Source organism: Dipodomys ordii, unplaced genomic scaffold, assembly GCF_000151885.1.
Source record: "Dipodomys ordii isolate 6190 unplaced genomic scaffold, Dord_2.0 Scaffold45, whole genome shotgun sequence".
Lineage (NCBI taxonomy): Eukaryota > Metazoa > Chordata > Mammalia > Rodentia > Heteromyidae > Dipodomys > Dipodomys ordii.
Window position 1 is genome coordinate 11,653,259 of NW_012267261.1, and position 12,968 is coordinate 11,666,226.

Consider the following 12,968-nt stretch of genomic DNA (forward strand, 5'->3'; position numbering starts at 1 on the left):
TGACCTAGCAGTATAGCAGCCACTCTTTTTTTTTATTGTGAAAATACCATACATAGGGGTTACAATTACATGGGCAAGATAATGAGTACATTTCTATCAAGCATTGTAGCCTCCTCCTTTGTTTCCCCTTCCCATCCTCCCCTCGCCCCCCCACCCAATCCTCCCCGCTTCTCCCCCCCCCCCGCACCAAAGTTGTAAAGGTCGTTTTCGGCATAACTACTTGTACATCTCATTGTTGCGATGGGAGCAGCCACTCTTGTATTCTAATATTAATATGATTTTTTATCCCACAATTTCTTATATAAAGTACATGAGTCACATTTAAGTTTAAATCCTGATTTTAAAGCAAAAAAAATTAAGAATCCACTTATTTTTCTTTTTTTAATATTTTTTCCAAATGATATTAGTACATTGAGTAAACATTGTAAAACTTCCAGAGTCTTTATTTGTATAATGAGAGTATTAGTCTGAATTAATTGATTGTGCAAATATTCAAGTGTCCACTAGTGTTGGACTTCCTTGTGTCTCAGATCAGTAGACAAGTTTTCTGAACTTATTGGTTTACAGTTGAGTAGGGAAGAAAACACCTAAGATGATAATGAATCTATGGCTGGGAAGGTGGCTCAGTGGTAGGGTGCCTACCTAGCATACATGAAGCCCTGGGTTTGATTCCTCAGTACCACACAAACAGAAAGAATCCACTTATTTTTCATTGTGATAGTGCCCTTTGTTGTTCAGGTTTTTGGTTCTAGCTTGTACTTAAATGGAAAGTTCCTGAGAGCCAGGGGCCAGTGGCTTAGGCCTATCCCAACTGTGTAGAAAACTGAGGTCAGATAGATTCCAGTTACAACGCAACCTGGGCATTAAAGTCTGAAAGACTCCATCCTAACAGAAACTGAGTATGGCGGTATGTGGTTGCCATTCCAGTTACTGTACAAAGCCTAAAACCTGCAAATTACATTCCAGGTGCATGCCTAGGCAGGAAGCAAGACCTTGCTCTGTACAAGCCAGGTACCAGTAGCTCATACCTGTAATCTTAGCTACTCAGGAGGCTGAGATTTAAGGGTAGAGGTTTGAAGCTAGCTCTGGAAGGAAAGTCCATTAGACTTGTATTTCCAATTAACCATCAAAAAAAACAATCTGGAAGCAGAGCTGTGACTCTAGTGGTAGAGTGCTACCTTTGAGCAAAAAAGCTCAGGGACAGCACCCAGGTCCTGAATTCAAGTCCCAGTACTGGCACACAAATACACACACACACACACACACACACACACACATATATGTATATATATACACACACACACACATATATATATGTATATATAAGTATACACACACACATGCATACACACCAAGACAAATAAAGGGCGGGGGGAGAGTGAAGCTAGAAGCACCTGTCTACCAAGCAAAAAGTGCTGAATTCAAACTGAGTGTGGTCAAAAGAAAAAAGAAAGAAAAAATAGTTTTTATAAAGAATTCAGATAAATCATGAGTCAGATTATATTTTATAAGGTTTAGCCAGTGGATCTAAGGAAAACGTTTTCTGCTAAAGCAAGATTATCCTTATTGGAACACTTTACTGTCGTCACACTATACCCCCAAAACCTCTAATGTCAATCAATTTCCAACTATGTTGTCCATGTCAGCTAAATGCACAGGTTCAGAGCCAAGCATGGAACTGTCAGCTGGACATCTCCATCTTTATATTCTAAGATACTTCAACATGAAGAGTCCTAAACCTGCCTCCTTCCCAAACTTGTTCCTCCATTTTTTTCTATCACAGGATGTCACATAGTATCCATAAAGCCACATTAAAAATTGTTCTTGCTTCCTTTCTCCTCTCATCATTGTTCCTCACGTTCAAGCAGCAAGGCCTGTCCATTCTTCTTCCTGTCTCTCTGAAATCTGTCTACTCCTCTCTATTTCCAAGGCCATCTGCCATCATGTCTTACATAGATTTCTGCAATTATTTCCTTTTTTTGGGGGGGTCCGGTAGTGGGGCCTGAACTCTGGGCCTGGGCACTGTCCCTCAGATCTTCAGCTCAAGGCTAGCGCTCTACCACTTGAGCCACAGCACCACTTCTGGCTTTTTTCTTTTTGCTTATGTGGTGCTGAGGAATTGAACCCAGGGCCTCAGGCATGCAAGGCAAGCACTCTACCACTGAGCCAGCCCCTGCAATTATTTTCTACTTGGTCTTCCCACCTTCACTTTTGTCTCTTTTCACTCTGTCTCTGAAAGTATTTGGATTTAGTTTGAAGAATAATCCCAACAAGTGGTTTGGAACAGATTCTTGAGTTATACCTGGCTTTGATTCGCTGTTCTACTACTTCTAACACAGAACATTTGGCAAGTGTCTCCATCTCTGTGATCTCAATGAACAATGCACTGAGAGCTATTATCACAGTCCAAGTAGTGAACACAAACACATGACAGTTATGACTTTTGCTGGTCTTTGCTTCCAACATTACATTCTAGGCCTACTGAACTTCCTTCATCTCCTCAAGATGAGCCTTTCAAATACCAAGACCTCTCAGATGATGTTGCTCTACCTGTTGCTTCCAGCTCAAACTTGACCTAAAAATCATTTACGTATCTTTGACCTTTTAGGTGTCCACAACTGTGACTCGATGTGGTGACCTTGGTAGGACATGAAAGAAAGAGCTTCAGCAGGTATTCCCACACACCGGAGCACAGCTGGGTTTGTGAAGTACAGACTGACACCAGCCCACATTACCTAAATCTTCTTTGTGCAACACACAAGTTCCAGGAGTCTCTAGGAAGGCTTTTATTAAGCAACCATGCTAAGAAGGCCTACTCATAAGAACATCCCTCTTACATCTTGGGTCTTGAAGCACCTTTCTTGGAAGATTCATTAAACTTTATTATAGTTAACATGTGTTAAGTGTCTGCTTCCAGGACCCAAGACCATTACCACTGTCTTATGCTGACCCTGGCTTTTTTAGCAATGGCCAACAGCCATTCCTAGCCCAGGATACTAGATCTTACATGGAAGGCGCATCCACAGACAGACATGCAACTCCATGGGAATGTGCAAACATCCATGACCACCCAAGATCTGGACTCTAATCTTGCTTTTAGGTTTTTGCTTCATTTCATGGATTTTGAGCATGTGTTTATTCATGTATGTAATAAGAACATGTGCTAAGACCTGAGGATAAGAAGAGAACCAATATATAGATATGTTTCTTTCCTTAGGCGCTCTCATGCCCATGGACAGGAATGCTTTTGTAAAAGATTAGAATTTAGCTGGGTGCCAGTGGCGCATGCCTGTAATTCTAGCTACTCAGGAGGCTGAGATCTGAGGATTCGTGGTTCAAAACCAGCTTGGGTAGGAAAGTCTGTGAGACCCTTATCTCCAGTAAACCACTCAGAAAACTGGAAGTGGCACTGTGGCTCAAGAGGTAGAGTACTCGCCTTGAGCTGAAGAGCTGAGGGACAGTGTCCAGGCCCAGAGTTCAAAAGAATCTACCTTAATTCTCAGAAGGGAAAGAAAAGAAAAAAAGCAATTAACTTTGTTTCCTCTGACTTAAAGACACTACACTTAGTACAGTGTTTGAAGTAGCAAATGCTGGGAATAATGTTTGTTGAACAGATTCATTAAAAGAGAAAAGTAGAACTTATTGATCAGGCAATATACCTTTAAACCCACTATATTTCCAACTTTACAACAAATTGGCAAAAAAGGCCAAGTCTATTTTTCTAGAGAGAGGAATACATTCTCTGCATATTCAGCTTGCTCAAGTGAGAAATGCTGGTACTTGAATTCCAAATGCCCTAAGAACTCAGAATTTTAAGCAGTTCTGTGTAATGAATTAGGTAGGAAAAGGAACATTGGTGAGGATAAGTCACTGAGAACTTTTAAACTTTTTCCTGTGAAAGATTAACTCCTTGGGGAAGTTTATTAACCTCATTAGTCCATTCAAAAGAAAATTCATGGCAAGAAGTAACAGATGGAGGAGAGATTTCAGGTCAATTTACAGCACTTAACTCCACCCGTCTAATGTAGTCTCCACACCACCCTATTTAGTTCAATTATTAAAGTCTAATTTGCTTTCAAAGCTGACAGTCATTCAGATCCTTGTCTCCAACGTTTGGCCTGTAGGCTGTGATTCTGACATTACTCTCGGCTCAAATTTCCCTGTTCCTGTTGTTAGTGCCATATATAGGCTCCTATCACCTCCCATTTTCCCTATTGGAACAAATAACTTTTCCCTCTGACTCATTTTCTACATCCTCTACGCACATCAATGAGGCCTGGATCAAGAAGGATCCTACTACACTGGCTTAACAATCAGAGTTTTTAGCTTATAGTAGTTAGAGGATAACACCTTAGTCTAAATATTTGCTGTCAACTCTTCTAATTGTATCGCTCATCTCTTTACTTCTTTTATGCTATAGTAAAAAGCAAAACAAACAAAAACAACAACAAAATGAACTGGGCAAGTAGTGTCCAAAATAAAGATGACAAACTGATTTCCTTTAAGATTTTGTGTGGTCATGTGACTAACTCCTGGCCAATGGGATTTAAGCTAAAGTGTCTGGTGACAGTTTCTGAGAGCCTTGCTTCCAGGGTTGGAGTTTGCTCTCCATCCCTTTACCCCCACTTCCTTTACTCTGCTTCCTGGAGATGTGACAGTTAGGGTCCATCTGGAACCATGAGCTACAGTCTAGAGAATGATGATGCATTGGGCTAAGGGTTTTGTGGAGCAAATATCTGTAAGTTCAGGAATGCGAATGCATAGGAGGAAGGAATTATGTGTTGAGGGAGCTCAGAAGCATTTGTAATGCTCTCCAGTGACTGCCAAGAAAGAAAAGGAAGCTTTATGAGGGCAGAGTGAGGCAGCCTGTCTCTTTCTCACCCTGGTGGCCTAACACCAAGTTGTATGGACCCAGTAGATGTTCCACAAATACTTGAATGAAGAATCACCAGTACAGCAGGGCTGGCTGAACAAGGACAGAAGAAGGAAGAGGCTGCCCTTCTAGATTTAAGGTCTTTCTAGGCTGAGTCATAGTTGTATCCTCAACATTGAACAAAGAACCCTGGATGAATGCTGTAAAAAATAATCTGTTGAACTTGCTTTTGTATGAACACAGTAGCTCATCTAAGTTTCATAGTCAAGCTAGTTGCCAGTGGCTCATGCCTGTAATTTGAGCTATTCAGGAGGCTGAGATCTGATGATTTAGATTCAAAGCCAGCCCTGGAAGATAAATCCAAGGGACTCTTATTTCCAATTAACCAGCAAAAAGATGGAAATGGAGATATGGCTAAAATGGTAAAGCACCAGCCTTTGGCAAAAAAGCTCAGCAAGAGCAGGAGGCTCTGAGTTCAAATTTCTGAACACACACAGCAAGGGTAAGTTTCAGAGTCATGGGAAGGTTAGGAAAGGACAGTACGGAAAGTTGTATTGTCAGTTTATTGTGATCTTTCAATTTCAGCATCTCCCCAACTCATTATCCCTTGGCCTCAACATTTCTGGAACTCATATAACTCTTAAGAAAAATGATTTTGTCTCTATTTCAAACAGAGAATGCTGAACATAAAACCTCTCAGTAAACTAAAGGCTTAGTAATAACTGTAGCTTAAAAGCTACTGTTTTTATGATTCCTGGATTGCAGAAGTAAAAATTCTAAATTGCCTAGGGGAAAAAATAGTTATGAAACCAAATCTGATTCCCAATGGAGATCATTTATCTTCAGAGGCTGAATATGAGGATTTGTCTCTCTGCTTTAGGGAGCCATAATCTCTGCCCTCTTTTGTCACATTGATTGTGAAGAATACAAGCTTTGAGGCCACTATTGCAGAAAGGTGAAATGTTTTAATGAGGGTGAACAAGGAAAAATACCTGCAGAAGTTCAACTAATAGTCACAAAACCCATGTACCTGACTCCAGTTACAGCTTTCTTTACCTCTTGCTGAGACCATATCCCTGAGATGGATTTTAGTACAACCTGGGGCACATTAGAACATGACCACATATCTGTCATTGTCAATGTGATTGTCCTGAGTTCTAGGTCAGACTTCATTTCTTCCATATTAAAACAAGGCACACCTCATTTGACAATGAGAGCTCTCTTTGAGCACTGGAGAGAAACAGAGCCAGGTCACACTTGGCTGCCTGCACCCAGCCCAGCATGTCTGCTGGCCGGCTGTACAGGTTCTGACTCTCCATCTCCCTGACAACAGGTGTGACTTGGAGAGTCCATGCCTCATTTAGTCCTGGAAATAGCTTAATTGAGTTGGAAAAATGCAAGGACAGGAACGTGATTAAAAAAAAAAAAACCAAGCCAGTTGAGCTGGGTTCCTGTTAGTCATTAGAAAAAACTATCTGGAAAGGGAGGAAAGAGGAAGAACAGGGGGGCCCTGAGCAGCTCAAGGCACTGAGCAATGTGTGGAGAAAGAAGCCCAGGCTAAGCAAATAAAAGGAACAAGAGAGGAAACTGACACTTATCAGCACTGCCTTATGAGCTCCTGGACTACAGAAGTCCTGTTGGTGACCCTGGATGCAGAGGAGCTGGACACGTGACCACTGAGTGCATAGATCCATTAGGCAGGTGCATGACATGAGAAGCTCTAGGGATGGAGCTCATGATGCTCTTTCAAGAAGACAGAAAAAGGAAAAGAAGACAGACAGGAATTGGAGTGTGACAAGTCCAGGTTAAGACATGATCAGAAATGCTTCTTTTAATTGCTCCTGAATCTGAAGATCAGAAAATATACCGACTTGGGGTTTGGATATTGTCCATGCCGACTGCTCCATAATAGGGCTGAGTGATTTACTGGGACACAGACCAGGAATTCAGAAATGTCTTATCCTGATGTTTCCCTTCATGCCTTCAGGGAGCTGATTTAGCTGATCCATCGTTCTGATGGCTGTGTGGACACGCACAGCATGAACGAAATGGTTCATTTGGAAAGGGAAGACATGCAAGTCAGGATTTTCTAAAGCAAAAATACTACAGCCTCACATCCTGCATGAAAATCACAGGGACCCAGGATGGCATTGTTTAAGCCTGGTATCTCAACAAAGGCCACCATAAAGTGTCCTGGGGTAAAATAAGTTTGGCACTCAGTGTCACAGGGCACACTTACCTCCTGAAGGCTTTAAGAAGTCCTGAAGTGAAGATAACTTCTTTGCAGTATGGAATGTCCAACCCCTTAATTCGGGTGAGACACATTACAGTGCTTGAAACATGGGTGTGGAAGTGCCAATATCATGGAAAGCATAGTTTAGTTTCTTCAAGGCTCTGTGGATGCTTTCCCCTTCCCTTTCTTTTTATCTTTCTTTTCTTTTAAAAAATAGTACTACTGTTTGAATGCAAAATTCATACTTGCTAGGCAAATGCCCTGTCACTTGAGACACACCTGCAGCTCTACTCTTGTTTGGTTATTGTTATTATTTCTACTATTATTATTATTTATTTTGTCAGTCATGGGGCTTGAACTGGGCCTGGGCCTGGGTGCTGTCCCTGAGCTCTTCTGCTTAAGGCAAGTGCTCTACCACTTGAACCACAGTACCACTTCCAGTTTTCTAGTGGTTTATTGGGGATAAGAGTCTCACGGACTTTCTTGCCCGGGCTGGCTTTGAACTGCAATCCTCAGATCTCAGCCTCCAAAGTAGCTAGGATTACAGGTGTGAACCACTGATGCCCGGCTGCTTTGGTTATTTTTTAGATAGGGGTCTCAGTTTTTGCTAGGGTCACCCTGGACCATGATCCTCCTACTTATGTTCCTATGTAGCTAGGATGATAGCTGCGTATCACCATATTCAGGTGTTTTTTTGTTTTGTTTTGTTTAGTTTTTAACTTTGTGAGATGGGATCTCTCAAACATTTTGCTTGGTCTGGCCTTGATTTTGTCTCCGTCTCCCACCATGCCAGGCCTCTGCTTGCATTGTTAAATGGAGAGAAGTCTGTTCCCTCACTGAGCATCACATTGTTTGGTAATCCCAGTTATGAGATTCCAAAAAGTAGTAGAAGGACAGAGATGGGTACCTGAATGCTGATGCAGTCTTCTAAGTCATTCTCTGGCTGCAGTGACGTGTTCCTGCTTTCTTCTGCTCCTCCAGATGTTTCTGCTCTGGATTATAGGCTTGCACTCAAGCCTTTCTCCTATCCCAGCATAGTGTCCCTGTCTGAGGACCACTGGAGACTATATTGGAATGCTTGTAAACTGATCTCTAAAGGATAAAGGGGGGGCTGCTTGCAGTGTTTGAGAAATATTCTCCAAAGTGATCAATTTTCAGATAGGATTGGGCATGCAGGGCACAGTGGTCAAACTTCCGGGTATTTAACCATTGGTTATAAGGGGACAGCAGAAGCATGTCATTGGCGAACATCTCTAAACACAGAGAAAGAATAGTTTTATTTTGGAAAAAATAATTGGCCTAAGTTATTTTATGGGCATTAGAAGCAGCACCTTTTGTTTGCTTTGCTTTGACTATTAAGAAGCTGCAAATCAAATTTGTGACCCAGATTTAGCTAAAATGGAAACTAAAAGCTTTAGTGTTCTAGTATTAGTCATTGCATTATTTTTTCTTCCTGTTCTTATTTTAAACCAATTTCCTCACCCCATTAAATCTTCCCTATCTATGAACAGTGGTAGAGATATAAACACAAAGAGAAGTAATAGCATAAATCTGCAGTTTTGCTGTGGGCAATGAGAAGTGCTTCTAGGTGAAATTCCCTGTGTCCTTAGCAGGAAGCTGTTTAGAGAAATCATGTTTGCCTTCTTGAACAGGTTGTTTTGGTACATAAGGTCATTAATTTAAAATACAGTATTTCAAAAAGGATCTGGACTATTTATCTGGTTTACACGGAAACCTTCTCACACTTGAGTGTTTGAATTATGGTAGCCAATTTCTATCAAGGATAGGAAGTGGAATTCACAATTTATTGAAAAAGCTTCATGAGGTCTAGAGATTGAAGAGAAAGCATTTTATTTTTAGGAAAAGGGAAGCCATTCCCCAGTTCCCTTGCCCTTTTAAAGCAACAGCAGCAACTCAACATGTTAGATCTCTAAGGGACTAGATCTCCTGTCATTAACACCATAAAATCTGCTTACTTTGGAAATTGTATTTTGTTTTAATTGGGCCACAGGTGCACAAAATTGGATTAACGATAATCTTTGGTTGATGATACATCCGCCTTCTTAATCGAAGTTTAGCTCACTTTATTTTTTTTCTCTTGTTTTAAAATAATAAATCTGCTACTCAAAACTGGTAATTTTTTTCTTCTGCATCCTGTTCTACTGCCTCTCCTGAGCAAAGACACCTTCTTCCTCAACCACACCTTCATCAACCCTTGCCCCATTCCATGTGCTAAATGTTTTTATAACTCAGAATAAAGGTTAACAAGATACATGCCCAGTCATATCTCCATAATGAATTCTGTCTTCCTTGTGTTGTTATTTCTTTTGAAATTAAAAAAAACAGTAAACATGTATTGCTATTTTTTCTCTTGGCATTGGAGATTGAACCCTGGGTCTTGTGTATGGAAAACAACATATGCTCCACCATCGAGCTACACCTTTGTCTGTGTTAACTTGTTAAATCAGAAATGGTGTTATTATTAAGCAGTAGGAGAATGGTTGCATGAATGAAAATGTGCAAAAGAATTGCAGAATAGATTTTGCTACATAGAGATAGCCTATGAGATATATTTTGAGAGCTCACTTGAAAGGTTCTAGCAATGGAGCATACCTATTCATACACCTTTAACCAAGGAAGAGCTGCCTTTATGGAGGAGGATCTCTTCCACTGACTGCACAGCTTGGGGAGTGAGACACACATGGAGTGATGAGGAAGGAATAAACACCCACCCATCCAGTCAGAACACTGCCAAAACAATCCTGATCATCAATGGGGTGACAGGTGTCACAGCCTGATTGCACTCACAGCCTGAAATATATATTGGGAAAATATGCTTATAGAGTCTTCATGTCTTCTTTCCACGTTTTGTTTTCTTGTCTTTAACACCTTTTTCTGTCTTTCCATTCTCTGTCTCTCTCCTTTAAACTTTTCACTGAGGTTTAACAGACATCGGGCATGTGCATAGATCCTGTGTAATTTCCATAATGCACAGACATTCATGGGACCAGAAATAGAACTGTAAAGCCAGAGATTCTACAAAGGCCTTCTCTAGTCTTTATTTTCCCCAAGGGAACAAGCAGCTGACCTCTACCATCACAGAGTCCTTTCCTTTTTGGATGTGTGTGCTATATATTCTTTGCTAGGCCCTCTACCACTGAGCTTGTATATATCCAGGCCTATATTATACATTCTGTTTGTATCTGGCTTCTTTCCTCTATGAAATATTTGCAACAATCAGCTACATTGTGGTGTATAACCATTTCAGTATTTTCTTTACTGTTGTACAATATAGTGTGTCACTTAGCACTGTGTTCCTGACAACCATATAGAATTGTTACACAAACTTAGATAGTATAAATGAATCACCTGATGTGGCCTCTTTTGCAACCATGAACAAAAAAATGGGTGAGCCTGCTGCCAGCCTAATGTGGCACATTGCTTACAATAAGCTATTTTATAAGTAGAAGCACACTATAAAAAATAAAATTTTACTATAGCAAAGGTATAAGCACAATGACACAGTCATTTATTATTATTATTTTTTAATTTTTTTGTCGGTTGTGGGGCTTGAACTCTGGGCCTGGGTGCTGTCCCTCAGCTCTTCAGCTAAAGGCTCTAGTGCTCTACCACTTGAGCCACAGCACCACCTCCGGTTTCCTGAGTAGTTTATTAGAGACAAGGGTGTCATGGACTCTCCTGCCTGGGCTGGCTTTGAACCGCAATCCTCAGATCTCAATCTCCTGAGTAGCTAGGATTAAAGTTGTGAGCCACCAGCACCCAGCTATTATTTTTTTTAAATCAAGTATTACTTGTTTTTTGGGTGGCACTGGAGTTTGAACTCAGAGCCTAGTACTTGCTTAGTGAGTGCTCTACCACTTGAGTCTCACTACCTGGCCTGTTTTAAACTGATTATTTTGGAGATAGAGTCTAGAAAACTTTTCTGCCTGGGCTGGCCATGAACCTAGATCCACAATCTCAGTCTTCTGAATAGTTAGGATATTAGATATAATCCACCAATACCCAGCTTACATTCTGTTGATAATTGCATTGTTGTATTTCTATATCACTGGCAGTGAGTGGATTGATTGGATATCAGCATTACCACACACACATAAAAATGTATTAGACATTATGGCAACTATGGCATAAAAAGTGAGAATATTATGGGAATCCGTTGCACATGTGGTCCATCATTGAGATTATTATTATTATTATATTATCACAATTATATCATTAAATCACACATTGTCCATTCTTCTGTTAGTAGCTTGAAAATTTGAACAAATATCTATGCTATGAACATTCTTGCACATGTCTTTTAGTGAATGTGTGTAGTTTGGGCAGCTTCAGTAGACACTTCACAAAGGGTTTGTACTAATTTATCTTCCCACCACATCTATGAGAATTTTATTACTCCATATCCTTTCCTACCTCTGGTATCCCAGTCTTTTCAAAGTAGCCATCATTTGTTTTCCTTAATATGGCTATATTGTATTTACTTGTATTACGGAAAGTATCTGAACACTATTAGTTGCTTTATATTTTTAAAGCATATTATTACTGTATGTACTCTCCTGAAACATTTTCCATTTATATTTCATTAATATCATTAATTATATTATAATATATTATGTATAATTATGCACTCTCCTGACACATTTCCACTTATAGTTCATTTATATCAAAAATTATATTATAATTTGTATTATATTATTACATTATAGTTATATTAAGTTAAATTATATTAAGAAGATTGCAGTACATTGTCATGTTACCATAATGAATGATTTTCTACCTGGTGAGTATATTGCAACTTATTCATGTTCCTATTAATGAGTGTTTAGGAATTTTTAATAATGTGAAAATTTCATGGAAAAGCTGTATGAATATGTTAAACCATGTCACCTAGGTAACGGCTAGTAATTTCTTGCAAATTTCCAAGTTTCCAAATGGCCTATCACTACTGATTTTAAAGATTTTCCTTCACAGTTAACCAAACAAAAATCACATCTATTTTATTTTATTTTTTATTTTTTGGTCGGTTGTGGGGCTTGAACTCTGGGCCTGGGCGCTGTCCCTCAGCTCTTCAGCTCAAGGATAGTACTCTACCACTTGAGCTACAGCGCCACTAATCACTTCTATTTTAAAATTTTGTTTCAATTATTTCTACAAGACAAAACTCTTATTTCACGTAAAGTAGAATGAGTCATTTCACTTTTTCCAAGATTAACAATCTAAGTTCCCTTACACTTGTCTACCCAAGGTTACTTCCTATTTTTGCAAAGATATCTGCTAATCTTCCACAGACTTTTTTGGCTTCCTCAGTAGTTTTTAGCATGTAGTATGCTAACAAATATAAATATATTGCTTTGAGACTGACTTGAAATTGAGAGGAATTGTATCCCAAATTTTATAGAACAAATCTGGGTATTTTCTAATCTCTCAAAGATCTCATATTACAACGGTTCAAAATATATTTATTTAGGCAAGGTGTTCCTATAGCCCAGGATGGCTTCAAATGCTTGATACTATTACTTCAGCTTCTTATACAAGTGTGGACCACCAGACCTTGCGAATTTTAGTTTTAAAAAACTATGTCTCTCTGTTAAATTTATTTTGAATTTTTCCATTTTTAAAAAAGGAACATGTTGCCTTGTTAGAAAATGTCAGAAAATCTTTACTGACTTATTAGGTAGCTTTTCCAGCTTTGTCCAGGAACAAAAACAAAACTAAACAACATGTTCAATAACAAATCTTGGAGTGTATTTGTTTCTTCTTCTTCTTCTTCTTCTTCTTCTTCTTCTTCTTCTTCTTCTTCTTCTTCTTCTTCTTCTTCTTCTTCTTCTTCTTCTTCTTCTT

The 12,968-nt window shown here is 39.5% G+C and overlaps 1 protein-coding gene across 1 annotated transcript in view; it reads right to left on the reverse strand.

Moving 5' to 3' along the window:
* Nucleotides 1–12,968, reverse strand: part of Casr (calcium-sensing receptor) — a 70,449-nt gene that overhangs the window by 19,136 nt on the left and 38,345 nt on the right. The gene's annotated exons all lie outside the window — the stretch shown is intronic.